Raw genomic sequence first — 26,925 nt, forward strand, 5'->3', positions numbered from 1 at the left:
GTGGTGGCAGTAGTTGGCAAGTGGGACTGGCACACACGCTGGCAGGCAGGCAGGCAACTGCAATTAGATTACACTAGCAGACTGATGTTTCACAGTCAAAAAAGTTTTTTTTTTTTAAATTTACACTACTGTTACAACAGATATGAGTGGTGGCGCTAGTTGGCAAGTGGGACTGGCACACACGCTGGCAGGCAGGCAACTGCAAAAAAAGTTTTTTTTTTTTAAATTTACACTACTGTTACAACAGATATTAGTGGTGGCAGTAGTTGGCAAGTGGGCCTGGCACACACGCTGGCAGGCAGGCAACTGCTTAAAGATTACACTAGCAGACTGATGTTTCACAGTCAAAAAAGTTTTTTTTACAAAATTTACACTACTGTTACAACAGATATGAGTGGTGGCACTGCAGGCAGGCAACCGCAATTAGATTACACTAGCAGACTGATGTTTCACAGTCAAAAAAGTTTTTTTTTTTTAATTTACACTACTGTTACAACAGATATGAGTGGTGGCACTAGTTGGCAAGTGGGCCTGGAACACACGCTGGCAGGCAGGCAACTGCAATTAGATTACACTAGCAGACTGATGTTTCACAGTCAAAAAAGTTTTTTTTTAAAAAATGTACACTACTGTTACAACAGATATGAGTGGTGGCACTTAGCAAGTGGGCCTGGCACACACGCTGGCAGGCAGGCAACTGCTATTAGATTACACTAGCAGACTGATGTTTCACAGTCAAAAAAGTTTTTTTTTTTAAATTTACACTACTGTTACAACAGATATGAGTGGTGGCACTAGTTGGCAAGTGGGCCTGGAACCCACGCTGGCAGGCAGGCAACTGCAATTAGATTACACTAGCAGACTGATGTTTCACAGTCAAAAAAGTTGTTTTTTTTTTAAATTTACGCTACTGTTACAACAGATATGAGTGGTGGCACTAGTTGGCAAATGGGCCTGGCACTCACGCTGGCAGGCAGGCAGGCAACTGCTATTAGATTACACTAGCAGACTGATGTTTCACAGTCAAAAAAGTTTTTTTTTTTAAATTTAAACTACTGTTACAACAGATATGAGTGGTGGCACTAGTTGGCAAGTGGGCCTGGCACACACGCTGGCAGGCAACTGCAATTAGATTACACTAGCAGACTGATGTTTCACAGTCAAAAAAGTTTTTGTTTTTTTTTAAATGTACACTACTGTTACAACAGATATGAGTGGTGACACTAGTTGGCAAGTGGGCCTGGCACACACGCTGGCAGGCAGGCAACTGCTATTAGATTACACAAGCAGACTGATGTTTCACAGTCAAAAAAGTTTTTTTTTTTTTAAATTTACGCTACTGTTACAACAGATATGAGTGGTGGCACTAGTTGGCAAATGGGCCTGGCACTCACGCTGGCAGGCAGGCAGGCAACTGCTATTAGATTACACTAGCAGACTGATGTTTCACAGTCAAAAAAGTTTTTTTTTTTAAATTTACACTACTGTTACAACAGATATGAGTGGTGGCACTAGTTGGCAAGTGGGCCTGGCACACACGCTGGCAGGCAGGCAGGCAACTGCAATTAGATTACACTAGCAGACTGATGTTTCACAGTCAAAAAAGTTTTTTTTAAAAAAAATTACGCTACTGTTACAACAGATATGTGTGGTGGCACTAGTTGGCAAGTGGGCCTGGCACACACGCTGGCAGGCAGGCAACTGCAATTAGATTACACTAGCAGACTGATGTTTCACAGTCAAAAAAGTTTTTTTATTTTTTTTATTTACACTACTGTTACAACAGATATGAGTGGTGGCACTAGTTGGCAAGTGGGACTGGCACACACGCTGGCAGGCAGGCAGGCAGGCAACTGCAATTAGATTACACTAGCAGACTGATGTTTCACAGTCAAAAAAGTTGTTTTTTTTAAATTTACACTACTGTTACAACAGATATGAGTGGTGGCAGTAGTTGGCAAGTGGGCCTGGCACACACGCTGGCAGGCAGGCAACTGCTTAAAGATTACACTAGCAGACTGATGTTTCACAGTCAAAAAGTTTTTTTTACAAAATTTACACTACTGTTACAACAGATATGACTGGTGGCACTGCAGGCAGGCAACCGCAATTAGATTACACTAGCAGACTGATGTTTCACAGTCAAAAAAGTTTATTTTTTTAAATTTACACTACTGTTACAACAGATATGAGTGGTGGCACTAGTTGGCAAGTGGGCCTGGAACACACGCTGGCAGGCAGGCAACTGCAATTAGATTACACTAGCAGACTGATGTTTCACAGTCAAAAAAGTTTTTTTTTTAAAATGTACACTACTGTTACAACAGATATGAGTGGTGGCACTTAGCAAGTGGGCCTGGCACACACGCTGGCAGGCAGGCAACTGCAATTAGATTACACTAGCAGACTGATGTTTCACAGTCAAAAAAGTTTTTTTAAAAAAAAATTACACTACTGTTACAACAGATATGAGTGGTGGCACTAGTTGGCAAGTGGGCCTGGCACACACGCTGGCAGGCAGGCAACTGCTATTAGATTACACTAGCAGACTGATGTTTCACAGTCAAAAAAGTTTTGTTTTTTTTAAATTTACACTACTGTTACAAGAGATATGAGTGGTGGCACTAGTTGGCAAGTGGGCCTGGCACACACGCTGGTAGGCAGGCAGGCAGGCAACTGCAATTAGATTACACTAGCAGACTGATGTTTCACAGTCAAAAAAGTTTTTTTTTAAAAAATGTACACTACTGTTACAACAGATATGAGTGGTGGCACTAGTTGGCAAGTGGGCCTGGCACACACCCTGGCAGGCAGACAACTGCAATTAGATTATACTAGCAGACTGATGTTTCACAGTCAAAAAAGTTTTTTTTTTTTAAATTTACACTACTGTTACAACAGATATGAGTGGTGGCACTAGTTGGCAAGTGGGACTGGCACACACGCTGGCAGGCAACTGCAATTAGATTACACTAGCAGACTGATGTTTCACAGTCCAAAAAGTTTTTTTAAAAAATTTTTACACTACTGTTACAACAGATATGAGTGGTGGCACTAGTTGGCAAGTGGGCCTGGCACACACGCTGGCAGGCAGGCAACTGCAATTAGATTACACTAGCAGACTGATGTTTCACAGTCAAAAAAGTTTTTTTTTTTAATTTACACTACTGTTACAACAGATATGAGTGGTGGCACTGCAGGCAGGCAACCGCAATTAGATTACACTAGCAGACTGATGTTTCACAGTCAAAATTACACAGAAAAAAAAAAAGATGTTCTTTTTTGGGGTGCTGTCCTTACAGCAGAGATAAGATGAGTCCTTCAGGACTGTAGTGGACACTGAATACACTAGCCTAGCTATCAATTTCCCTATAAAATCAGCAGCAGCTACACTATCCCTCCTCTCACTAAGAATGCAGGATCAGAATGAATCTAAAATGGCTGCTGTCCAGGAGCTGGGAGGGTCTGGGAGGGAGTGTCTGCTTTTGATTGGCTGAAATGTGTCTGCAGACTGTGAGATACAGGGTCAAAGTTTACTCAATGATGATGAATAGGGGGCGGATCGAACATCACATATGTTCGCCCGTCGTGGCGAACGCGAACAAGCTATGTTCGCCGGGAACTATTCGCCGGCGAACTATTGAACTATTCGCGACATAACTAGCTGTAAGTCGGATAAGCTAGCGATGTCCAGAAATGTGCGTAAATACACATTTCCTGGAGTCGCCAGTGACTTACGCCATTTTAGAAACTGCCGGCGCCTAAGAAAATAAAAAAAAGTAAATCTTCCGTAAAAGTCTAACCCGCCTCACAAAAATAAACCTGACATGTAAAAACCCCTATATCCGCAATACCCCCACATCGCAACTTATAATAAAAGTATTAACCCCTAAACCGACAACCCCCCACATTGCAATCTACCTAATAAAACTATTAACCCCTAACGCGCCATTCACCCACATCGCAATTAACCTAATTAAACAATTAACCCCAATCCGCCATTAACCCACATCGCAATTAACCTAATAAATCTATTAACCCCTAAACCGCCAGACCCCCACAACGCAATTAACCTAATTAAATTAATAAGCCCCCTAACCTAACACCCCTAAATTAACCCCAATTACTTAAATTAAAAAGTTACAATTAAAATAAAAAACCTAACATTACTTTATAAATAAAAAACTAAGTTTAAATTAATCTAAAATTACAAAAAATAAAAAGTTTAGCATTACAGAAAATAGTAAACCAAATTATCAAAAATAAAAAATTAAAACTAATCCCTATGAAAATAAAAAAGCCCCCCCTAAATAAAAACACCACCTAATCTAATACTAAACTACCAATAACCCTTAAAAGGGCTTTTTATAGGCCATTGCCCTAAGTTAAATAGCTCTTTTACCTTTATAAAAAACAGTAACCCCCCCCCCACCCACCAAACCGTCCAAAATAAAAAAAAAACTAACACTAAAAAATCCTAAACTACCCATTTCCCCTAAAGGGGCATTTGTATGGGCATTGCCCTTAAAAGAGCATTCAGCTCTTTTACTGCCCTTAAAAGGGCATTCAGCTGCTCTTTCACCAGCCATTAAATACCTAATCTAAAAAATATATTTAAAAAAAAAAAAAAAAAAAAAAAAAGCCTAAGTCTAATCCCCAGATAGGTACTCATGGTTCCTGAAATCCGGCGGTAAAGGCTTCTTCCAAGCGGTGACATCTTCTTCCATCACGGCGACCTCTTCTATCTTCATCTAAGACCGCGGAACTGAAGACTGGCGACCGCAGAATTGAAGACCGGAGACTGCGGAGCCAAGGAGCATGCAGGATCCTCTTCGTACGATCACCGCTGTACACTGAATATTGAATGAAAGTTACGCGTTTAAATATGGCGTACCTTGCATTCCTATTCACTGATTTGACTCTTCAAAGTCAAGTCAGCCATTAGGAAGAGAGATACTGAAATTCTTATGGCTGGTTTGAACAGCTGTAATACGTGCGCTACATCTGATGCGTGCAAAGAGCCGCGATAAACCCCTTTTCACTCGCAAGCAATAATTAGCATGCCACTGGTAATCTAGCCCTAAGTGGGAGAATGAATGAGTGGAAAATAGCTGTTTTTTTATTATATTTTATTCCTACTCAACTTTTTCATGAAGTACAGGATGACACAGGATGATACAAATAAAATATTCCCAAATTTAACCTACTAATTAATATTTGAAAATATAGATTAGATTCCTTAAAGACATTTTTTGGTCAAAATTCAAATGCACATAGATGAATTACATATTTGTATTGAAACATATTTAAATATATATATATATATATACAGTGTATATATATATATATATATATATATATATTACCAAAAATGTTTCTATACTCAGGGTACCTGTGAAGTAAACTTAAATAAACTACAGATGTATCACATAATCTAATATTTCATTTTGGCTAATATCTAATTTGATATGAATTGGTCTCACTATAGCCCCTGCCCCCTCACTGCTTAAGACAAGTTGGAAAACAAAAGGGATGATACAATTATTCAATCACTATTTAAGCCTTTGAAGCTCATAGCTCCACAGGAAGGGTAAACATGGGCCTGATAATTACCCAAGCCAGGATGCATCCTGGGGTGTTGGAGACAAGATTCTCTACATAATTCAGATATGCAAACAAAATTCTGAGGATATAGTAATTAGCACAGGCCTGTTAATTGCCCCTGAACCTCAGATACACATCATGCTGGCTAGCAGAAACACATGTTGCATTGTAACTTTGAAACTCATTTTAAAGTACAACTTATGTTTATTTTTCAGTTAAGGTATACTTCAGTATTGTATAAAAATGTATATTTGTGAAACTGAGAAGAAATTAGACATGTGCAATTCGATTCGGTCCGAATCGAAATTCGGACGAATTTGTTGAATTCGGAGATTCGGATCGATTTGAATTTCCGAATTGTGGTAGTGCTGAATCTACCGAATAAATCCGAATCAATTCGAATTTATTCGGTAGATTCGGATGGCCGTGTATTACACTAGTATTGTACAGTATATTAGGTTTTATCACTCTGCTATGGGTTAAACCTAATATACCATACATAATACTAGTGTAATACACAGCACATCCCACCTAACACTTACCAAAATTCCGAATTTCCGAATTCAGCCGAATTTTTTTCTAATTCGAATGAATCCGAAACGAATTAATTTGATTTTTTCCGAATTCGAATCGATCCGAACCGAAATTTGAATCGATCCGAATCGATCCAAACCGAACCGAAACAAATTTTTCGAAGCTGCACAAGTCTATAAGAAATGCCTGACAATAACATATTAGATAAGTATTTGCTGAATTTAATAAGTAGCTATGTAATCAATTAAAAATGTTTAACCAGTTTATTTCAGAATAAATACATTTTTCTTTGTTTTCCAGAAATCTAATGAACATTACAAGGGAGAACTGATGTGAAGATGAGATTTCCAAATAAGATGATATGACTTGACATATAGATGCATCATAGATTTTGAGCCCATGTCTTGGGCACTGTTGAGACATGTATTAATAAATAACTATAATACTCATGTATATCTATGATATAAGATGTGACTAGGAAATGAAATATGTACCAGTATATCAAATGAGCTGATATACAGAATAAGTCAGATAAACATATATATTTTATTGATTGATACTACTAGTCCCTCATAAAAATGCAACTTTAAAGGCATTTTCTAAAATATTATAGGATTGAAGTATACTCATGTTTGGTATCTATGAATGCATGCTAGATTATATTAGATGGGACATATATGTGACCAAACAGGTTTATTAATATCAAGAAATAGTGAATATACTTAATATACATTTAAAAATATATAAGAATCAATATTAAACTGTTAACAATATTGATAATGAAACTGCATTTCTAGTTATGTGCTGCCCCTTAATGAACTAAAACTGGTATGATCCCAGTAAACCAAGAGATGTTCAGCTCCGAAGGGCCTATCAGACAAGCTTCCATAAGTGCGTATACGAATATTCACCAATGATTAGAATAAAAAGGGATGGGGTGTATCTTATGATATAACCTAATGCAAGGGGATAGAAGTGGTCCTTGGTCTTTGCATGCTAAAATTTTGACTGATAACCTTGCTGGCCTGTTGGAAACACAGTCTCTATAAGCAAAAATTGGGCTACCTTCCTTATACATATTGCAAAATACCTCTCTTAATTTATGCGGGGAACTTGACTTATCTGAAAAAGCTGAAACTTCACTTAACTTAACTTAACTTCACTTAACTTAACTTGTAACATATAAAAGGTTGTTTCATACTTTTATATTTAAATCAAAGGTATTTTGTTGCTACAGTTAGATTGCAGCTGGTAATTTAAAGAGCACAATTGGTATTTTAAATTTATAACCCAAGTTCTGTGTTTTAACTAGTCAGATTAATGCTAAATAATTTAACTAATCTCAAGAATTTAGGAATATTAATTTCAATTGTTTCGTATATACATTTTTTTTTTTAATTAAATAATTTTTTATTGAGGTTTAGCATAGCAAACAGAGAACATTGAATGCCTTTTCACATAAAAAAAAAGGAACAAACAAAAAAAAAAATAACAGTAATATAGAAGAAAATGTTTCAACAGTTATATGTAAAGAAAAACATTAGGCAGGTTGGTGAAACCTCGGTTTTACAATGCAATAGCATAATAGACTGTCTAGTTAGAAGTCAACTTTATGGGCTAAAAAGAATAGTCAGATGGGCAGCTCTTATGAGCTTCAAAAACTAAATAGATTAATATATAGTAAATAAAACAAAAAAGGTTCGGGATTGCCAATAGCAATCAGCGGGTAAGCACCGCTCAAAATATTAGTTATTGAGCTAGAGTATTTAGATTAGTACATAAGTTATAAGAAGGATAATAGTTTATGACTTGGGAGAAGAATCAGCTTTTAGTGTTCATGTTTTGGTATGACCAGTCTAAGTATTTGAGGTAGTAGGAAGAATATGCAATGTGGGGAATCTAATGACAGAGGGTGAATAGGTAACTGCTAGGATTAAGTGCTAAGCAGGACATACAGTAGAGTGATAGCAACAGATTACTTAAGTAATCACAATCCGTATTGGACAATAAAACCAGACTACATATTTGGACTTACAAGGGGCATATTTGAGCTCCTCCTGAGATATCAGGATATAAGTATATATAAGCAACTTTTGTATAGTATATTAAGCCACAGTACAAAAGTTCTTCTCTCAGAGTATACTAACCTACCTCTGATCTAGGAGAGCACAGTGTTTAGGGGACTCCCGTATGTGTATAAAGAACCCGTGTGTTTAGACCCTTAGGAGCTAATTTGTGCAATTACAGATGTTATGTGGTGTAATATAATAAGGATTTCCTTATTAAAGAGGATATTAAGGAAGCTGTGGTATGAATTATCCTGCTAGAGGGATCTATAAGGAGCTACTTTTAGGAGATAAAGTCAGACTCCGTCCTAAGAGTCATATAACATAGTAGCACTATGAATAAACTAGCTTAGCTAACCAATGTGACAAGAGCAATAGTTGAGGCTGTACATTGTAACCCCATTAGCTCGTAAAATACAAGCTTAAATATAGTACTGAGAAAAATCTAAAGGAGATATTCTAAACATTTGATACATGGCATAACCAGCTAGGTGAAAAGTTGGTAGTGCTAAAATTGGCATAGGGTCTGGGTTATGAAAAAGTTAGCCTTTGTAACGTTCCAAAAAAGCTTCTATAATAGGACATAGAAATAATTTGAACATAATAAAGATAGGTAAGAAGCAATACAAAATAAAGTCAATGGGCTGCCATGTAGAATTACTATGTATACCCTTCCTATGATTCACTATAATGACTCATAAAGAAAAAAGGTGGTTAAGGTAGAGAGTGAAGTAAGGACGGGAGCTTAAGAAGGACTGCGATTTAACACAAGCCTTACATACTGGTATAACATCTCATACTAATGGACACATGAACATGAATAATTGGAATCATATATATGCAATATGTCACTAGAATCCAGGCTAGTTGTGCTGAACAAAAGTGACACGTAGGGGGTAAGGTACTCAGACTACATAGCGCATAAAGGGATCTATGATTTCCAACATATGTTAAACTACTGTAGAAATCCTCCATACATGCATAATCCTCAGGGTTAGTTAACACTAATAAGCATGTACACTAATATAAGCTAGGAATTGTCAGCTTCCATAACAAACAAAAAAGATCAAACTTTGAGGTACACATATTATCATAAAATTACAGCATACTATGTAAAAAATAGAACAGTGAAGTGAAACTAAAGACTGGATACGTTATTTTAGGTTTTGTCCTTATCATCCTGCGTAGACTGAAAAGTCATTTATTTTCTTTATCCTACACCCTGAATAAAGAACAGCAGGTAAAAGACTGTCTGGCTGAAGTTGTTAGTCCCATTTATGAGGTAGTTTAGCAGAGAGGGGCCTGCCATCAAAATATCGGGAGCATCTCGGAGCTGCGAGTCTTTAAAATGCAGTAGTCTGCGCTTGCACCTGGGGGTAAGTGACACTTGGCTTGGCGGTACTCCAACCGCAGGTTTCACATCTATGTCCGATCGAGCCCGCTGTCTCTAAGGGAATGTAGCATGCTGAGGCCATGGAATCCATAGAAACCGCACATGAACTCCTGTCAAGTTCAAGCTGACGCCGTGTAAAACTCTTCTGCTCCACTAATCCGGCCGCCACAACCGTAGTCGGGTCCCCCATGGAACAGGTAGATTGTGCTGTGTTACCCCATGCTGGGTGAGTTGCGCTATCAGAAGACGTTGAAGCATCAGCATTTTGTGTACTCTGCGAATGTGTCCCAAGCGTCTCCTCACTTATAGTAAGGGGGATGGTGTCGGCTCCTAGCTTAAATGATTCACGGATGTCAGAAACAAGCTGGAGGTATCCAGCCGTCATCGCTTTATCAAATCCTTGTAGGAGGGTAATCACCGCACTTAGATCTTCCCTCATGATGTCCTTTCCACGGCCTAAGAGGGTATAGCGATATATGGGAGGGTATATGGAAATAGCTGACTCTAACTCCTGTAGCGTTTTAGATATAAATAGCTTTAGATACTTCTGTTTTAGCCTGGAAGCCGGGGGGGGGGAGATGTTGGAAACCTCTTATGCGGCCGTGGTCTAGAAATATACAGTCCGGAACAGTTCAGCCAGAGTTTATTGCCTTGAGATAAAAGTTCATTTAGGTAGAGAAGGTCTTCAGAGACCTGAATTTAACAGGCTATTAGAACGGTTATGAAATATCTCCACAAAATTCGTTAAGTTAGTTTGGCATTTCTTAGAGCTCCACTTTTTTCCGTCTGCAATGGCTGCCGTCCGGACACGCCACCCTTGTATATACATTTTAATTGGAGTTTATTTTAAAGAATAATAATAAATAAATTATATTTATAACTCTGGTATATACTAACACTAATAAGCATTATCGCTGTTTTAATGTTAGCATTTTTCTCTGCATGTGCATAGAAAGCATTGCTGGATATTCTCAGTGCACCAGCATTTAAATACTGCAGCTGCTCATAGAGCCAGTGGGGCTTTTATCATTTTAGCAATGATATAATATGAGTCATTAGCTTTCTGAGAAAGAGCTATGTTTAAAATGCTAGTGCAAGGAGCATACTTAAGAACAATCTTGAAACAGATATAAATTTTACTAGAAGCATTTTTTCAAAACTGAAATGCATCTGTGTGTATTACAGTTTTGGTTGGAATGTCATTTTAATGTTAGTGTTTTAGAAATCTGAATTATGTTAAACTTGGAAACATAAATTATGTGATTGAAATATTTAGGAAATAATGACTAACATCATGTTTCTATTTACCATGTGCACTATACACTACAGGAAATGATGTTAAATTTTTAGTTCTGAGCATTTTGTATGGTGGCCTTGTGCTTTTTTTTTTTTGCATGTTTCTTATGTTATTTTCTAAAAGTGCTTGGTTTGCTGGAAAAAAAAGTTATAATATGGGTAACTCACAGAGAAAGCACTGATATTGATATTTAAATGTAAGATAAAAAACACTTTATGGGGACCAAATTGTTCAGGAAACACACTGCTACAAACACTATCTTACATGCCACAAGTCTCCATTACCCCCCTCAAAAAAAAATCTTCCTTATGCACAATTGCACCAGCATAGACTCATTGAAACAAGCAGCTTGGGATTTAAAACTCAGGCTATTAGAACGCAATAGACATGTGCATGGCGAAAAAATTCAGTTCGGTTCGGATCAATTCGGATTTTTTCGAATTTCGGTTCGGAGCGATTCGAATTCGGAAAAATTTTAATCAATTCGGTTCGGATTTGTTTCGGATTCATTTGGATTTGAATAAATTTGGTTTGGATTTGTTTCGGATTCATTCGGATTCGAATAAATTCGGCTGGATTTGGTTCGGTTCGGAAATTCGGAATTTCGGTAAGTGTTAGGTGGGATTAGACTAGTATTATGTACTGTATATTAGGTGTAACCCATAGCAGAGTGATATAACCTAATATACTGTACAATACTAGTGTAATCCATAGCCATCCGAATTTACCGAATAAATCTGAACTAATTCGAATTTATTCGGTAAATTCGGCAGTATTTTAATTCGGAAATTCGGTTCGATCCGAATTGCCGAATTTGCCGAATTTGCCGAATTTCCGAATCGAACCGAATCGCACATATCTAGAACGCAAATACTCCCCAAAATTGTTAGCCAAGGCTTACCGCAATGCCCTAATGTAGGATATACATCATTTATTTGAACCTCGGCCAAGATCTTCTGATTAGAGCATTAGGTTTATTTCTACTTTCTCAACACATTCTGATAATATTCGCTCCGTTTTGAATAAACACTGGCATTTTTTGTTATATGATACAGAATTGTCACCATACTTAACGGACACTAACTTTTAGAAGATCAAGGAATTTATATAAGATTTTGGTCTCAAGCCACTTTAACAGAAATGCAAAAGAAACCTATTAAGAAAGGAACCCTCCTATGGTTAAGGAAACACAAGTACAGGACAGATTTGGTAAAATCAGGAAGATCAATGATTATATAAACTGTAAAGCTAAAGGAGTTGTGTACTGTATTATTTGCCCATGCAACATTTTTTTTTTTTTTTTTATAATAATTTTTTTATTGAGGTTTTTGGAAACAGTGACAATAGTAACTTAACATGCATCAATGTACAAATACATAATTGTGCTTACAAGTCAAACAAATAGAACAGCACTACCACAGATATAGATAATACAAACCAGTTAGGCGTAAATGATTACCACATAGGAAAGCAATTGTCATCATATTGGTAAATATACTTAACATAAGGAATTAGAGCTTCCCTAAAGGTATTTGGATATCCTTCCCCTTACTAGTCGTGCTACTTATCGGCACTACAGGAAGGAATGTATTAGTATCATTTGGTAAGGTGACATAGTGCGTATATATAAGAAGTGGCAATCTGTGGTTGCGGTTATTTAATGCAAGTGTCTGAAGATGGAACCTCCTTTTTCTTGTATATGATAGACATGATTCCCTATTTTGTTCTTGTGGACACTTTTGGTCCTGAAAAATCTAATGAGGGGCGATAAGGGAAATTGGTTTTTGCATGGCCACTTGTGGGCCTAGTGAGGGAAGGGGAAATTCAGCGGGTGAGCACCGCTACGCAAATAAGGGAAAGAGTGGGGGGGCGGAGCTATATATATATATATATAGGTAATTGAATTTAAGGAACACGGCGGAATCTCTAAAGTTGTTTAACTGTGAGATATAATGCCACTACGAGTCTTATGGTATTTGGTAGCTTATTGACATGAGCGTGGATATGCAAACTTTGTATTAATAGAACATCTAACCCATGTTAAAAATAAACAATAGAAACACATAAAAGAAAAATTACGAAGGAAAGGTAGATAATACAAAAACAACTGCTAGAACCCAATAAACAATGCCCTAATGTGCACAAATCTTCAAACATCTGTGAGGATTTTCAGAGAGGATACAAGCATATATATTATCAATAATATAAAGCCAGCCCAGAAGTGGACAGTATTTGTGCAATTAATATTTGGGCGGTGAGAAAACAAAAAGAAAAAATTGTATCTCGCCTAAAATATGTATAATGGTATCTTATAATAATTACCTATGATGTACCAGACTACTGCCTAATCTTGGTGTAAAAGAAAAATATTAATTTGACAAGGGATAAGTAGTAAAGTTAACTATGAAAGTTCACAAAGTCATAGCTACGGTAATAATATTAAGAAGTCCATAATATAAGCACTTTATAGGATACAGATAGTAACATAATTATAGTATGTCTAGGGCAGTAAATCTGTATAACTCTGAGACGTAAACTTTATAAAATTGTCCTAGATATAGTGCAGTATCATGACCTATTAGACCTAAGATTAATATAAAATGTCCCACTTGGGTTTCTGGAGCGTGTCAATCACCCATGTCAGAGTATGAAACGAATAAAAGAACTAAAAATATAAAATAGAATATAATAAAAATATGAATTATAAATTATAGGGGGCTTCTGGATGAACTCCTCTCCTGGGGAAGTGCCAACTATAGGCGATGTGGGAAAATGGAATAGGGTTATGACCCGTAGGCAACAAGTACCGACTGGAAAGGGAGGAGAGTAGCCCAGCAGGAATAGATGATTTGTTATAATAATAAAATCAGCGTAGGGACAAAAAAGTTAGTTGTAAAAGAAAATATCAGTATAAACCATATGACGTTTAATGCCATTTAGTGCAAGTATCCATGGAGGAGGGTAAGCCATCAGGGGATAAATGCTGTTTGTATGGGTTAATGACTAGAAGGGTCATACAGTTAGTTATTGTGGGAAGTCTGGAACATCTGTTAATATTAAACATATGGAGTAGGGCAGAAATTATGTTAGTTTTTCAATTAAGGGGGGGAAATAGCAATGCTAATCTGGATATTTCTATAAGGTAGACCTCCTGGGAGGCTGGGCATTGGGTAAACTGTGATCTAGTCCCTGAGGAAATTACATATAATTGACATAAGAACAGTTTAAGTAGCCTAATACAGATATGACACGTGTTGCATAATATCAGATCTTAAGAGGACAGTTATGTCAATAGTAGAAACTAATGCTGGCAAGTGTTACAGTACAAGTATGCAGGGGTTACTCATCCCCAGCCTATGAGGGAGTTGCTTATATTAGGAACAAAGAAATTTTGATTGGCATGACATTTATGTTATGGTGTTAGGTATAGCTGGCAATACAAGACTAAGCACCGTTCACACATCTCATATATCAATAGCAATAGAAGCTGATGTAATTTAGGATATAGCATAACAAGAAAGCTTTCTGAGAATATAAACACATGCTTAAGGATATATACATATCATCAACACATTCTGCTCTCTAAAGTAGTCTAGTACAGTACGTAGTGTCAAGCTTACTGAAAGATAACACAAAATAAAACTGTAATGCATTGTCCAGCATACTTGAATAAAACATAAGAGGAACAGTGGCGTCTTGGAGAGTATAAAACAAAAGAACAGTGTTATTACATGAGGCAATCCCACCTCCCAAAACATTACACGGAGACGTTGATAGCACTGAGTTTGCCCTATAGTGTGAGAGGGGAATATATAGAAACTGATATTCAACAGTATGCTTAACTATAAAATATGAAATGCAACTAGGGGCACATAATATAGCATAGATAAATATTGACCTAGGGGCGTAAGACCTGGAAGGAATTAGGCTGTCCTCAAGAGTATAGCGAGTGAGATTTCAGCTAACCCACATCATGTGAAGCTAGACACCCCTGAACATAACGAGCACACATAATGAAGCACTGAGCCTAGTATAAGGGTACTTGTAGTATATAGTTCTCAACTGTTGATGAAGGGTGTATATATTGAAGGATCAAACATCAGACTTAATAGTCGTCATCTGAGTGGTGAGACTAAGGCCAGCGTCCCAAGGCAGAACTCCATTAAAGAATAGGAAGATTCAGGGAACATTACCCAATGCTCGTGTGGCATCTCGTTAGAGTCCTGAGATATGGGGCAATAGCAGAGTTCGGGAGAAACAGGTGTTTAAGTCTCTCTGAAGGCAGTAGTTGCTGACACAGTGTACACCTTAGGAATCAGGGGAAATCATGCTGCGTGTCAATAAATTATGCGGTCAGCATAACCCCATGGGGGGTCAAGTAGTCAACCTACGCCTAATCTGTATGAGATTGACGAGGAGAGTAGAGCCCCCTCAACTAGCAATAGCCAGCCTGTAGCGTAGTCTGTGGAGAGCATCGTCTGCGCTGTATTTGTGCTAGTAGGCCGCATCAGAGAAGAAAAAACAGCCCGCATAACACAAACCTGTGTGAGTAGCAGTAGAGTGGTCTTCAGATTTCCATCACGGCGAGTACACACCTTTCCGCTGCTCGATGCCGATAGGGAGCAAGGTACCTCTGCTGTCATAAGGGACGGCTTGGGGTCCGATAACTGTCACAGCTCTACCCTCTGAGGAATCAGCTCCAATGCTCCGGTAGCACTCACTATGACTGGCGGACAATCGGGAAGCAGCAGACCGCGTGGACCTTGTGACGGGCAATCTCGATCCCCCTCTCCAATGCGGAGCGGTGGGAGGTGGTGTCGCGCTACTAATGCGCTTTCTAATAGAGGCTCCCTCCCCGAGTCTCCGGGCTTGCCAACGGCAAATGTGCTCGTGGCCGTTCCTTGAAGTGCTGATCTCAGAGTGTCCGTTAGATCCACAAAACAGCTAGTGATCTGCCGATCTAGCCCCTGCAAAAGGGCATAATGTTTCTCCAGAGGCTCCTCCATTTTCAGTGCAAATTTAGGCTCCATTCTGTAATGATCTAGACCAAAATAGGTGCAGGCAGGCCTAGGTATCACGCCATTTGCAATATAGCAGCTTCTTCCTAAAGGGGATACTAGAGTCAGAGGTAATAATAAAAGTTGACTCAAACAGAGTGTTCTTCCGTTATAGGTCAGTAGGGAGATGTCCACATATAAATCTAGCTTGTTCTTTTTCTATAAGCAATTACTTTATTTAAGCATGGCCTAGGAGCTCAAGCAAGACACGTCTGATCGCCTCGGCTGCTGGCTCCGCCCCCCCATGCAACATTCTTAATGTAGGGAGGACCACACAAAATATGGGTTCTGGAATGTTTGAACACATAAGCAATATACAGAATGCTAAAAAATGATAGAGTAGGGCAAAATAGTCTTTTCAGTAGTAAAACATTTTAATTATAAACAAAATTCGAACCTAAATAGCTTTCAATGCTGTGGATTAGAATGTGTTAAAATGGGTATCAGAGGTGGCAACACTGAACCCATTTTATTGCAAAAAGAAACCAGGTGGATTTTTTTAAAGAACTTCCCTATGGCATGAATTAATTCAATAACTACTGGTCATACTGGTAAAAACAGATATGTAATAAACTTTGATCCCATTTCGTACTGTGTAATATCCTAACATGTATTATGACACTTTGTAGTCTGTGAAATAATTTAAAAATAGTTGTCAGAGTAATAATTAACAGAGAGCAAGCTTTCTTCTGAGTTGCAGGCTATGTAATTTATGTAACAAGAATGACACCACATACAGATATGGTACACTATGTAACAATGAATATGGGACACTGTATTTATAGATAAGTCCAGTAGAGTAAGGTTCTCAGTACACATACGTACTGGGATACATTTATGGTTGAATTCTGTCTATGCTGCATGGGGACCAACCCCTTAGAGATAATCCCAAGCAGTATTGGTTGATTCCCCACACACCTCTGTGGGCCGGAGAAGAAATGGCTGCTACGTCATTAGGAGTGGGGCACAGCCACTGTATACTATATAAGCGACCTTCTGGAAGTGAAATTATTGACCATAATAGGTTGCAATAAGGTAGAGATGGTAGCAATAACTGCCTTGAATCTGACTGCAATAGATAAGTGTATCTTTGCAGCATGATCATCTACTGTTAATAGCCTAACATGCCCCTTTGATGGAAGATTGGCTACACACCCTCATGATGTTATTATGGTTGCATCATGGGGGGAGGGGTAGGATGTGGCCACCATGTATTCCGTAGATATGAACTTGCTTACGCTGAGGCAGAATATCATTTAATGGTGAAAGTAAAATGGGTGACAACTGCAGCGGTGTGACAAACTTTAATAGAGAATAGATCTTTGTGGTAGGATCGTTTCTCGTTAGCAGCCTGAATGGATCCTTGTAGATGATTGGCCACATATCTACACACCCTCATGATGAGATCACGTTTTGAGGGACAGGACTCAATTATATAGCGAATGATGTATCGTTGGTTTTTTTTTTTTACTAAGGGGTGTTTAAGACAGCAAGTGGATAACCCACAACATAGTTGTGGGTTTTCCTATTTCCAGGATTTGAGTAGGTTATGTTCATCCAATGATTTAAAATTAATTTTACAACCCCAATTCCGAAAAAGTTGGGACAGTATGGAAAATGCAAAAAAAACAAAACAAAAATAGTTATTTGAAAATTAAATTCACCCTGAACTATGTTGAAAACACATTATTAACACATTATTTGATGTTTTACTTTGTGTATTTTATATATTTTTTAAAATATTCACTCATTTCAAATCTGATGACTGCAACACAATCCAAAAAAGTTGGGACAGTCGACTGTTTACCACTGTGTAACATCAGATTTTCTTTGAATAACACTTATTAAGCGTTTTTGGTTTTTGCCCTTGCCCTTTACGCACAGAGATTTGACCGGATTCCTTGAATCTCTAAATTATAATGTGCACTGTAGAAGGTGAAATTCCAAAAATCTTACCGATTTGTCTTTGAAGAATGTTGTTTTCAAAGTGTTGAATTATTCACTGACTCATCTGTTGGCAGATTGCCGAGCCTCGACCCATCCTTGCTCTTGAAAGACTAGGCCTTTTTAGAGGTTCCTTATATACTATGATTAAACGATTGCCTCACCTGTTTCACTTCACATTCTTATTTCAGCTTGTCACATTGCTATTAGTCTTAAATTGCCCCTGTCCCAACTTTTTTGGAACATGTTGCAGTCATCAGATTTGAAATTAGTGTATTTTTCAAAAATACATTAAATTCACAAAGTAAAACACTAAATAATGTGTTAATAATGTGTTTTCAAAATAGTACAGGGTGAATTTAATTTTTTGTTTTGTTTTGTTTTTTTCCATTTTCCATACTGTCCCAACTTTTTTGGAATTGGGGTTGTAATTCATTTCTAATAAAATTTAATTTTATGAATAATTTTTCTTTCTTTTTTTTCTAAGAATTTTTGGTAATATTTAACAGGGGTTTGCACCTTATTTTCATAAATTTTAACTATGTATATTATAGATTATTGTGCCAATGTAATTAATAGTTTCTAGTTTATAAATAGCTCGGCAGGTAAAGTGTTAACATAGAACTAACTATACTTAATCATTCTGATTTTTGAAGTACAACTAGACTTCACTCATAGGGCCTGATTCTCTAAAGCTCTCTGGTCTAAGAAACATTGTCAGTACTCTGAGGTTCCTAAAATAATTTTAGAAAGGCAAATGTTAGCCTGAGAGATGTTTATCTCACTATATAGGGTTATGGGTGTAAAGAAGAGACACATACTTTACAATATAATGCCAGACCTCCCAAATGTCCAGGGGTGGACTGAGACCAATCAGGATCCAGGGCAATAAATAGAGAAGGAACTTCACTGTCTCGCACTGACCCAATTGTATTCAAATGTATGCACATGAACCCGGTAGCCTCCTTGCCCTGCCCCCCTGGCCCCCCAACCTCTATGGCCAGGCCTCCCAACTTCAAGGGAACCCACACTACATAGCCCTCACAGTGACAGACCCCAGACAGAACCCCCCACACTTTAGGCCCCCAAGCAACAACCCACACATCAAGACACAAGGCCTCCACTCTGGGGCAAGGGCCCCCACTAAGCCCACACTTAACTGCTTAGTTACTGACAGGGCAGCTGTCAACCCCAGCTTAAGCAGCACACCAGGAGTCATGAAAATGCCATTTGTGGGCCTCCTTACATGCTGGGCCCCCGGACCAGGTCCTATTTGCCAGGCTAATCAGTCCGCCCCTGCAACTGTCCCTATTTGAGAGGGACAGTCCCTGATTCTCAGCTGTGTCCCGCTATCCCTCTGAGACAGCCATGTGACCCTAATTGCCGAATTTCCTTTAGAAATGCTACAATCTCCCCGGATACGGCCAGAAACTGCCACAACACACCCACAAAGTGCATTGACACACCCATAAACTGCCCAGACACACCCACATCCTTAGTCATGCTGTAAAGGCAAATGAAGGGGAAAACACAGAAATAGCAGGTTGAATGAGGAAAAGAGAGTTGAAATGGCTACAGAGATGAAGGAATTCCTAGAGTACAGGACGAAAGCTTGTTTTAGTGAAAGTCAAATTTGCTTCATTCTCTCTGTATTCTTTGCTTGAAGTAGCAGAAATGCACTACTGAGAGTTAGCTGAACACACATCAGGTGATCCAATGACAAGAGAAATATATGTGCACCAATTATTTAGCAGCTATTTTCTAGTAGTGCATTGCTGCTCTGAGCCTACCTAGGTATGTTTTTTTTTTTTTCAAAGGATACAAATAGAAAAAAGCAAAGAGTCAATCATAATCAAACACTTTTAAAAAAGGTACCTAATGTTTTAAAAAAACACAATTAAAGTATTTGAAGAGTTTTGTAGAAAAATCATTTAAAGTATTTCTAAAGGATTGTGATTGGTCCCCCAATTAGATTATAGAAGTAAATTGGAAAGTTGTTTAAAATTACTTGCTGTATCTGAATCATGATAGTGTCATTTGGACTTTATTTCCTTTAACAAATTTATTATCCAACAAAAGTGCACTGTAGCTTTCATTTGCCCTTTTGGAGTCTACAATGATCCCCTTTTCTTGCCTTGGGGTGAGGCCACATGCTATTGGCAATTACTGTAAATAGGACTATGGACAGAATCAAGGAAAAAATGTGCACTGGTAGAATGCTCAGCATGTTGTGCTAAAGGCAGCACAGGTTTTATAGTGTATCCATATCCCTCTGTTACACTCACGCTAAAGACTCAAGCCAAGATGTATAAAACAAAAACTAAAGGAGAATGTGGTAGCTTCGATAATCTCATGTACAACTGGATAGATAGATAGAGTGTGACGGATAGAATAGAGTGTGATACATAGATAGATTGTGAAATATAGGATAGAGTGTGATAGATAGATAGATAGATAGATAGATAGATAGATAGATAGATAGTGAACTATAGAATAGAATAGAGTGTGATAGATAGATAGATAGATAGATAGATTGTGAAATATAGGATAGAGTGTGATAGATAGATAGATAGATAGATAGATGATAGATAGAAAGATAGATAGATAGTGAACTATAGAATAGAATAGAGTGTGATACATAGATTGAAAGATAGATATATAGATTGTGAAATATAGAATTGAATAGAGTGTGATAGATAGATAATTAGATAGATAGATAGATAGATAGATAGATAGATATAGATAGATACTGAAAGATAGAATAGAATAGTGTGATAGATAGATAGATAGATAGTTAGATAGATAGATATAGATAGATTGTGAAAGATAGAATAGAATAGAGTGTGATAGATAGATAGATAGATAGATAGATAGATAGATAGATAGATAGATAGATAGATAGATAGATAGATAGATAGATAGATAGATAGATCGATAGATAGATAGATATAGTGTGAAAGATAAACTAGAATAGAGTGTGAAGATAGCAAATGCAATCAAATAGATTAAAGGGATATAATTTTACTTCTTTTATCTAGTTTGTATTGTTCTCTCATATCCTTTGTTGAAAACATGCCTAGGTATGCTCAGGAGCAGCAATGCAGTATTGGGAACAAGCTGCTGATCGGTGGCTGCACATATATGTATACATATATGTCTTGTCATTGGCTCACCTGATGTCTTCAGATACTAAAAGAATGATGCAAATTTTATAATAGACGTAAATTGGAAAGTTATTTTGAATTGTATGCTCTATCTGAATCATGAAAAATGTACGATGGCATATCCCTTTAAGGAGATATAGATAGATACATAGGGGGAGATTTAATAAGCAGTGGATGCTGCTATCTCCACCCGTAGTTTCCGGCTCGCCGGAAACATAAGTTAAGAAGCAGCAATCGTAAGACCGCTGCTCCTTAACTTCTCCGCCATGTACCCTTTGGCGGACTACAATCATACAGATCAGATACGATCGGGATGATTTACACCCCCTGCTAGCAGCTGATTGGCTGCGAATGTGCAGAGGCGGCATTGCACAAGCATTTCACAAGAAAAGCTTGTGCAATGTTAAATGCCGACAGCGTATGCTGTTGGCATTTAGCAATATCAGGCGGACATTTAATAACTTGACCCCATGATATTCTTATTTATATTTTTTCAAAGATATAGATAGATTTTAAATGTGCAGCCACTAATCAGCAAATAGGACACAGGTGCTGAGCCTACCTAGCTATGTTTTTCAACAAAGGATATCTAAATAATAAAGTACACTAGATAATAGAAGTACATTTTAAAGTTGTTTAAAATTGTATGCTCTGTCTGAATCATGAAAAAAATGTAGGTTTCCTGTCCCTTTAACATAGTGTAGGACCATTGGAAAAAAAGTTTTTCTAATTACTTTTAAATAGATTGTAATGGCCATGAATTTTAAATAACTTGTTAAAAACCATACAAGTTATTTTGCACTGTTATTCTAATGAACCTGAATAGATAGATAAGTGTGTGCCTATGGAAGCAGGACAGCATTAAAAAAATGATAGAGAAAATCCCCCCTCTCATACTAAAGTTATTCAGGAGAGATAAACAGGGGACATTTTCATGTGGTGATATTTAAAATAAAGTAAACCTGTTCTGAGATATTATTCTTACCTATACGTTCTTGCACATTCTGCCTACAACATTAGCATGCAGATAGTACTCCTATTGGTACTGTACAGAACTATAATGAGAATACACAAGAATTTAGTGGTCACTGGTCAACTATTTCAGTGCCGTGTATAGTTTCTGGTGTGTGTGTTTTCCAAACAAATGTAGTAACTTATCCTGGTGGCCAACATCTATTCTGCACAACTTATTTTCTTATACATTATTTCTCTTTCAAACAACTTCACAGGCAGCCTCAGACAATATATGAGTAACAGTGCAGATCATGTACAGTACAGGCATTCAAGAATGAATTCCACCTTTATTATATATATATAAAAAAAAACTCGTTCAAGCATTACTGCTAATTACATATTTAAATAGCAGCATTTTATTTATACAGAACACTCCTCTGAACCAAATAATTCATCTCAACTTTAGTCATTAGGCAGTACAGAGGTTAAGTAAACTTGCTTACAATATTGGACAGTACATTAAGTGAAAAAAAATTTTTTTATCCCTCCTCCCTATAAAATAAAGCACAAAATTACACTCCCACCTCCCAACCCAATGATCACACGCCTGCACCAAATGATTTAAAAAGTAAAAATAACTCACTTTTTTTTTTTTTTTTTTTTTTTTTTTTTTTAAATACAATTTTGTGTCTGTGAAACCGAAAAGTAATCTGGGGGTTGGAATCCACTCAAAACCACTTGGTCTACCCCCTCCTTCCACTTACCCGCCCCTCTGTCTTAAAGAGAGTTTACTGATCCTAAATAATCACATGTACTATTCGCCTGTGTGAGGCTGTGCACAGCTGGCTGCTTTACTGACTGCAAGGTGCTAGCAGTAGCTGTCTGCCCATCAGATCCAGCTGTTTCCCTAGGAGACAAGAAAAAGTTATCTTCATCCAGAAGCTGACAGAGGCTGGAATCAAGAAGGTAGGTTTCATTTGTTGTTATTGCCATTATTTCAAGCCTAGTTTACTTAGAATTTGCAACGTTGCTTGGGTTGTATGATCTCATCAATAAAAAAAAATGAATTGTATTAGGCTGGGGGAAAAGAAATTTTAACTGCTGTTATGTAAGGAGCTACTTGCATAACTTTGTGATGCTACTGTGCCAGGGAACGCGAAAAACATATTATTCCTCAGCAGGGAGGGAATAGTGAAATAGTGCCTTGTTTTTATCTCAGTGAGGAGACACACAAAGCTGGTAAGAGCTAATGATGATAATAAGATTCTTCAGGAGTACTTATGTACAAACGTTTGAGAATGTGATAGGGATTGTATCGCTGCAGTGTAACAGGTGCAGACGCATCCTTCACTGAGGAAGCAGATGTGGTTTAGTAGGAAGTGAAGGGTGAAACATATGTGCCCTGCTGTATATTAGGAGGGGATTAGAAATGTGTGAAGTGATAGCTGTGTATTTGAATGGAGTCAGTGGTGTCACCTTGTTTGCTAATTAGAAGATAGTGAGAGATAGTGAGAGATATGTGCTTTGATATAGTAAGAAATGTGCCCTCATGTCTGTATGTTAGAAGATGAGGGGAGTCCTGGTGTCTGTATATTAGAAGTATGTGTCCTGATGTTTGCATATTAGGAGGAGGTGAGGGGTATGGATCCTGGTATTTGTGTATGAGTAAGAGTTTAGTAGTATATGTTTTATATATCTGCATTAGTAGGAGGTAAGTGCTTCTGATGTATGTGTATTATGAAGTTAGAGTTATGTGTCTTTGTATTAGGAGGAGATGAAAGGTATGTTTACAGATATGTGATTATTAGAACACAGAAGGTAGGTATACTCTTTGTAGTAGATTAGAGGTATGTGCCTTGATGTTTGGTATTATGATGTATTAATATGTGTTTGTTTATGAATTTGAGTTTGCATATATGAAATAAGGTTTGAAGTAAAAAAAATGTTAGTTATGTGTTCTGTATATATATATAATATATAATATATATATATATATATATATATATATATATATATATATATATATATATATATATATATATATATATATATATAAGTATAAATTGGAGGACTGAGGTACATACACAAATAGCTGTAATTAGGTGGAAGTGAAAGGTATGTATACAGGTACCTTGAAGGGACTGATACCTAAGCATGGTTTTAGGGACATGAAGGTTGTTTAGGTGTCTTAATGTATATTTACTATTAAAACTACAAGTTAAAAATCTTGATGTCTTTATAAGGTTATACAAAGAATGTGTAATGATGCCTTTATACCATTAATAAGCTAGGAGTACGTGCCCTGTTACCTGTGTTTTACAAGAAGCTGAAATCTTTTTGTCAAAATGTTTACATTAGAAATTGCTGTGCTATGCACCTTTACACCTTTGTATTATAAAAAAAAGTGATGAGAGGAATTTTTCTTGATGTCTGTTTAAGCAGAGATGAAAGGTAACTGTCCTGATATCTGTTAGTTACCATGAGAGGCAGAAAATTCTAGTTTTTGTGCTTTAGGTGTATGCTAAAATTATTTGTACCAAAGTCTGTATATGAGGTTATATGTATTTGTCCTGACGTCTGTTAGTTGTTCTTATGTCTAGTTTAGTTGGTGTGCATATGTGAGTGTGTGTGTGTGCACATGCGTGTGTGCTTGTGCATATGTATGTGCATGTGTGAATATGCATATGAGAGTGTGTGTGTGCATGTATGTTAAGGTGCATTAGGTAGGTTAATTTAATCAAAAAGAACATTTGTGAGATATATAATCAGTTTTAGAATAACAATATATGGGGAGATTTTATAGGGAGAGGTTGGGGAGGAGTTACTATGTGAGGTTAGATGAAGAGATGGGAGGTATATCACAGGGATGTTTTAAAGAAAGTTTTTAAGAGGATTTAAAGGGACACTAAACCCCAAAAAATTATTTAATGATTCAAGTAGAGAATACAATTTTAAACAATATTCCAATTTACTTCTATTATCTAATTTGCTTCATTCTTTAGATATCCTTTATTGAATAAATAGCAATGCACATGGGTGAGCCAATCACACAAGGCATCTATGTGCAGCAACCAATCAGCAGCTACTGAGCCTATTTAGATATGCTTTTGAAGCAAATAAGATAATAGAAGTCAATTTAAAAGTTGTTTAAAATTGCATGCTCTTTCTAAATTATGAAAGATAAAATTTGTGTTTCATGTCCCTTTAATGAGAGGCGTTAAATGTAGGCTGACCATATTGCCGCTTTAAGAAGGAACACATATGAAAAATACATATGTGAGGGTACTTATGCAAAACCATTTCTTTAAACAGCCCTGAAAACAGCCCTGACATATGTATTTTTCATATGTGTCCCTTTTTAAAGCGGCAATATGGTCAGCCTAGTTAAATGGGGTGATATTGGAGTAGGTTAAAGGGAAATGAAACACAAAAATGTTATTTTGTGATTCAGACAGAGCATATCACTTAAAAAAAGTTTTCAATTGAATTATATTCTCACATTTGCTTTGTTCCCATGATATAGGCACCTGGAGCACTACATGGCAGGAAATAGTGCTGCCATATAGTGCTCCTACAAATGGATAATATTCTTGCAAAACTGCTGTCATATAGTGCTCCAGAAATGGGCCGGCTCCTACGCAGATGCCCCTGCTTTTCAACAAAAGATACCAAGAGAACAAAGACAAATTGATAATAGAAGTAAATTCGAAAGTTGTTTAAAATCGCCTGCTCTATCTGACGTATAAAAGACAAATGTTGGGGTTCATATCCCTTTAAATGGAGAGATATGATGACTTATTGGAAGAACTTATATTGAAACCTTATAGGGAAAATATTTTTTTTGGACATAATGTGAATGGATATGGAGACTTGTGAATGTTACATTGGTTAAAAGGAAGATTTATGATAAACTGGACAGGCAGGAGGAGTTTTGTTATTAACATATTTTGGCCTATAAATTATAAAAGCAATATATTAGAGGTTGTTTTGAGAGTAATGCAGAGTTCTATGGAAAGTTCCTATGGAAGTATAGGCTATATTATTCTCTATAGGGTTACAGTTTTGTGGGCCATGGTTTCCCTCTCTGTTCATTAGTGAGCAGGAGGTTGTAGCAGGTCAGGAATCTGTCTTCATTCTTATGAACGTTTACAGACAGAAATAAATACTGTACAGTTACAAAAAGACTGGCTAATCCAAAGAAAGCAGCTTATGCCACACTTTGCCCTAATCTGAATACAGTGGCCAGTCTGTCTTTTCATTTGTTTTTCTCTGGGTTCTCTCAGGGCTCATTCATTAAACCTTTAAACTCCTGAGACTGTAACTTGCATTTTCACACTCAATGCCAGTTTCCCAATAAGCAGGTAATGGAAAGAGTAAACTTAGAGATTCAGTAATATAATGCAAGAGAGAAATAAAGAAAGAAAACATAGAGGCAAAGAGTAAAAAAGAAAAAAGAAGACTAATATTTTTGGGCAGGCGTAGTGGAAATGTGATGATAATAAAGGCTGGGTTTTTGTCCCAAAGTCCTGTTATTTTTCTGGCTGCCACGTGCTTTGGATGAGGGACTGGGGCAGCCTTGGCAAGGATACTGAGGAGGTGTACACTAAGAGTCTGCCAGTGACAAGGGAAGCTGCAATGTTATACTGTAGAAGCTGCGCTCTCAGACGAGGGAATCCAGGCTAAATGGAAATGTCCTAGCTCAGCATGTAATGTCACTGCCACTGAATTGGGTTAGCCCAATCTGAAGAATTAAGTGAAATCATTTTATTTTTTGAACATCAGGCGTGTCAGTAAAGAGGTATTATAATAGTGATTAAACTAACCACCTTATCATATATTATTGCATTGCAGCTTTGGCCATCTATATTAAAGGGACATGAAACACAAACATTTCCTTGTTTCAGATAGAGAA

At 37.2% G+C, this 26,925-nt stretch overlaps 1 protein-coding gene across 1 annotated transcript in view; it reads left to right on the top strand.

The window, feature by feature from the left end:
* Positions 1-22,830: 22,830 nt before the first annotated feature.
* COL8A2 (collagen type VIII alpha 2 chain) overlaps positions 22,831-26,925 on the top strand; it is a 233,782-nt gene continuing 229,687 nt past the window's right edge. Inside the window, exon 1 of the mRNA XM_053707010.1 lies at positions 22,831-22,979. The gene's annotated coding sequence lies outside the window, so the exon portion shown is untranslated. The remainder of the gene's footprint in view (positions 22,980-26,925) is intronic.

The sequence above is a fragment of the Bombina bombina genome, chromosome 3 (assembly GCF_027579735.1).
Source record: "Bombina bombina isolate aBomBom1 chromosome 3, aBomBom1.pri, whole genome shotgun sequence".
Taxonomy (NCBI): Eukaryota; Metazoa; Chordata; class Amphibia; order Anura; family Bombinatoridae; genus Bombina; species Bombina bombina.